This window comes from Empidonax traillii, unplaced genomic scaffold (assembly GCF_003031625.1).
Source record: "Empidonax traillii isolate 1590-97213 ecotype Southwest subspecies unplaced genomic scaffold, ASM303162v1 scaffold88:size1181550, whole genome shotgun sequence".
Lineage (NCBI taxonomy): Eukaryota > Metazoa > Chordata > Aves > Passeriformes > Tyrannidae > Empidonax > Empidonax traillii.
In genome coordinates, this window is record NW_020955281.1 from 690,709 (window position 1) to 696,120 (window position 5,412).

Consider the following 5,412-nt stretch of genomic DNA (forward strand, 5'->3'; position numbering starts at 1 on the left):
TTTTTTTTTTTTTTTTTTTTTTTTTTTTTTTTTTTTTTTTTTTAAATTGATGCAGTCTTTTAAAAATATGTTGATATGAACTGGAGTGAACTGCTATTTGTATGAAATTAACCAGGAATCAGCTTATATTCATCACTCTTATGAAAATATATTTTATTATGCGTCTTTCAGATATTTTTCCCTTATAATTGTTAAAACTTAATTGGAAAGACTGCAGTCAATGTAAAATGTCCAGGCCAGAACTAGAATAGTTTTTTTATGGTCACAATGCACTCTAATACGTGTATTACATATCGTTATTTTCAATATATTATTATAAAAATACATTAGTAGTGTTTTGTAGCACTATTTTTAATTGTTCATGTTCCCTTCCACCATCATTTGCTTGTTTTCTTACCCTCCTTCCGAGGTTTTGCAAGGGGTAGAAATTAATACGCTATAATTGAAAAAGCACTGTAGAGACCACAAAGATTGATCATTCTGTGTCTTCCTCCCAGATTATTGGGAGAAGTCATGAAATAGGGTGGATGTAATGTATAATGAGCACACCCTGCTCTGTGTTCTTCTCAAGAGATACGTACAGTACATTTACTCAGATGTTACTTTGCACAACAGTGACAAGCAGAGGGATTAAATGCACTTGCCTCAAATTTAACTGCGACAAATCAAATGACACCAATAGGATTTGAAAAATACACTGTTACTATAATGGGAACATTAAATTTTTCTATTTTCAGTATACATCCTAAAATCCTCAGCATAATGTCTGTTAGAGCCATTACTACTCTTGGACTAAGTTTTCTAACAGGGAAAAAAATAAGTTGCATTTTTTTTCTATTCCAGCAGAAATTCTGACAGTGCCAACAGATGACAATATAATCACTGAGCTCTCATCACCTTTTAGCTTGAACCTTCATCAAGTGTGAAGAGAAAAGAAAAAAAATCTAAATATCTACTTAGTTTGTACAACAAAATAGAAACTAATCCATAAACTATAAAAGAAGGACACTGCAACAAGTCTTTCCGTTGATCCATATCAGCCTGTGGATTATGACTTCAATGCTTATTTTCCCTCTTTGTAACCCATAGGAGAAAATCAATCATGACCAGAGTGAGAGGCTTATGGATCTTAAACAGTAGAGCTGAGCAACCAGTATAGCTCTTTATTTGGATTTGCATTCTCTGTAGTTGCATAGAGAAAATAAATATTGGTAGTATTTGAACAAATTCAAATGTATCTATATCCCTTGCACATTTTCCCCGCACACACATACCAGATTTTATTTTAAAAATAAACAGAGTTTACAATGGCTTTCCATAAAGGTCAAAATATTTTCTTCGATCTGAATTATAAACAACTGTCATTTCATTGTTTCTAGATATGTAGCTCTCAAATATCATCAGAAAAACAAACAAACAAACAAAAAAACCCCAACAAGTTAAAGACAATAATAAAGTATTTCAGCAGGGATATCTGCTTATATGACAGCAGAATCTCAAGTTCTTTCGCTCTTCTAAAGATCTGGAACAAAATGCTGTGAAAGACATAATCATAGTATCATGTAGATTGAAAGAGATCTCTGGAGGAACTTTTCTTCGTCTTCCTTCTTGTGGTTGGATAGTTAGATTAAATTGATTGGGACTTTCTTTGCTCAGGTTTTGAATAATTTGTAGGATGGAGATTCCATAACTTTCTTGGGAAAACTGCTTAACCTGCACTGACAACAGGGGAGTGAAATTTGGAAATGGGAAGGAGACATGTTTAGAGTGAATGGGAAATGGGAAAAGGATATTTTCCCTAAGCATTTAAATATTTGTCTGCTTCGTTTCTCAATATCCCAATCAGTAATTAAATGTCTATGCTAACTGGCAATGAACTAAGTTAAATTTTCCAAGCAATCAGTAATTGGTGACTAATTTCCCTAATGAATTTTTATGCTCTTCTTCTTTCCATTTTCTCCCTTGTCCCACTAGCACAGGGGCAGTGAGTGAGTGGCAGTGTTCATGCTTGACTGCCAGCTACGACAAACTCACCATATAGGTAGACAAAAATCCAATTGCTACTTAAACTTCTGAGCATATAGAAATCCCTGGACATCTTCCTTTACACTACGAAACTTCATGAACTGTTTGCACCTGAATTTCTTATTAGGTGTGAATATGTCAGTCAATCAGCCCTAGAAATACGTCGTAGCGTACACACCTCATGAAAGATTCAGTAAGAGAGAGAGAGAATCAGAGAAGGAGGCGGGGCAGATGGAGAGACTTTCCCAGGCCTTAGGTAATAACAAACAGTAAAGCTCAGAAGATACTCCTGCTACTGCTTTTATTAATATAAAAATAGATGAGAAGGCAGTTCTCACCTACTTAAAATTTGTTCAAAAAGCTAGACACACAGGGCCAAATCTCTTTTTCAAAAAATGAGGTTTCCTACTATTTCCAGGAAACTTCTACTACTTATTACCTCTTATCACTGAATCTTTACATTCAGGCCTAAATGTTAAGAAACTGATTTAATTGATCTCCTTTCCTTAGCACATCCTCTGTGCAGCATAGATTCCAGAAATAAGCTGGTTATTTGCCATAGGAAAGAGAGAAAAAACTTGTGAGAGGGGTATATCTGAGGAGCCAAACAGAAGCCTGTTACTCTTTCAAAAATGGAAGCACACAGAGCAGGTTTTAGATAGTGTTATCTTATTCTAAATTTAAGTGTTAACACACAAATAGCTGGGAAACAATACATTTCTGCACCCAGTGCAGTATTACCATCACCGGACAGAAATTTTAAACACCACTGCTATAGCTCATCCTGATCTCTCAGGTTTGTTATCAACTGGTATGAAACTCACTATGTGAAGCTTAGCTGACTGTAAACATTTTATAAAAGGAGATCTTGACTTAGGAGAGACAATGGGAAAAAGGCACCTCTTTTTCTTCTGGTATTTCTTATTGAAGAGCTCTTAAGCCTAATTACCTGATTTATCTTTTTTTATCTAAGATGATCGGGGGGGGGGGGGGGGGGGGGGGGGGGGGAGGAGGGCCCAATGGTCATCTGTGTTAATGCACAACATTAACTTTATGAAGGCTTATATAGGTACCTGTGAATGCTACTTTCAACTGCTTTTGAATATGATTTTTAAAGACTAATTGCTTTCCATATATTGTGATAATGATTGATACATTTAAGAACTAATAATTATCAAAGTATATTTTTGTTGATTTTCCTTGTTGTAAATTTTTACTTAGCCTGATCTATGAATCTTCTAAGGACTCTCCTTGCAATCATCTCTTATACCCTTACATGCACATACACACACTCATTAGGATTTTCTTCAGCTAGTTTTCTTCTTTTATCCTTACTGTATGATGTTTACCAGGAAAACCCTGTTATATTTCTTTGCAAGATGATTTTTAGCTCTAGGTCATAAACAGGAAATTTAATATACAAAAAAATACTTTCCACAGCTTTCAATTTAAGTGAATATTTCCCTTGGCCTATTTGTTGTGCTTCACATTGATGATGAACAGAATACATATAAAAGAAGATTTTACTAAGTTATGAACAATCTCAATACCTATTAGAGAATAGCTCTTGACATTTTTTTCCAGAAAAAAATGTTTTTTGATAAAGAAAAATCTGTGGCCAGCAACATTTTTCTTGGGGATCATTACATGTGCAGAGGATAAACTGTTGAAATATTTCCTACTTGCTATACTACTTTTATATGTAAAGGCAGCTTGCAAAACAAGAAAACATTTGTTGTAGATAGCTATCCCATGCTTAGAGATTTCTGTATTAATCCTAAATTGTTCAGCATGTCTTTGTTTATTCCTCTTTGTCAGACTCTTTCCTTAATAGTAAGATTGGTAGGTTTGCACAGAATGGTGGAACAAATTTTTGGATCTATTTTTTTTAATTCTGCTCATTGGTACACTTACAAATTAGCCTTTTTTTAAATATAAAATTATCTTATAATGCTATTTATCATTTGGCACATACTTTTAATAATGTCTGTAATGATCCGTAGGAGACATTTATTTACCCTGAAATTTCATTTTCATCAGAAGTATATTTACTGTGCACAAAGTATTCCCCAACACAATGAGTGCCATAAAACTCCATATTAATCAAATCAAAATTAAGATAATTGTAAATTAATATGAGTAAGAAGCTGCAGATCCATTTCTGAAAATGGTCTGAAATTCATAAAAAGAAAAGCCTTGGTCAACACAGGTTTTGCATATGCATAGTCTAGATTAAAATCTGGTTTCAGTTACATGTCATTGAGGGAAGGTTTTACACTTGGAAACCAAGCAACCAAGCAACCAAACAAACAAAAGACCAAAACCAGGGTACAAATTATCTTCATATTTTTATGGAAAACTTTCATTTCCTGTATCCGTTGCTTTTCATAGTGCAAAAAGAAACACACATCTCCATGCTGTAGTTTATTTTCCAGACTAATTTATAGAACATACTATCAATCTCACTCCTTCAGGTGTACTAAGCAGGGGAATCTGCTTAATTACCTGGGACCTTAGCTTCTATATGGTTTCACATTTATATGTATTTACTACTTAATGAATGCAATTTTACAGAAAATATTAACTGTAAGAAAGGGTTGAAGAGAATTATATTTCTATAGAAATGAAATGAGACTAAAGAGTGATAGTTCACAAGAAAAATAGGAACCCAGATGTACTTTTAATTTTGTTTAAAATATGTTTTCAAATATTATTTTACTTAATACATAATTCATCTCTGTTTGCTATTTGATCAAGTTATAGTGTATAGATTATGGACCCTCAGATGGTATGAAGAAAGTCTGATTTCAATTCATCTACAATGCCTTTGTTGAATATTTTTATGGTACATAATTTTAAAATTACTTTCAATTCTTTGTTGGTAGGATTGCTAAAAGTTTATAGCCTTTTAAGAGGTGGGGGATAGTATTTTTTTTTTCAATTAATAGTATTAACAGTTACATTTATATTTTTGAACAACATGACAATAAATATGATAAAATGACTAATTGTAGTTCTGGAATAGCCAAAGGTAATGCCACTAATCTTTTTGTGTTTATTTCACATCATTGTGCAATATGCACATTTTGAAATTTCACAGGGTTAAGGAGTTTCTAGGAATAGACCACAGTGATAGTTTCTTCTTGTGTTATAATAAGAGGGGAAAAAAGAAAACTAAGAAATTTCTAAAAGACATTAAAATAAGTCCCAAAATTATTACTGTTTGGGAAAAAAATAGATTCTACACTTTTTTTTTCATATCAACCTCAAGATCCAAAGTACTATATCATTTACAGTTTCCAGACAACTCTGAAAAATTACTGGAAAGCAAAGAAGGAGGAGAAATAGGATAGGAAGTCTTTTCTTAAAAGAAATTAATGCAAACAA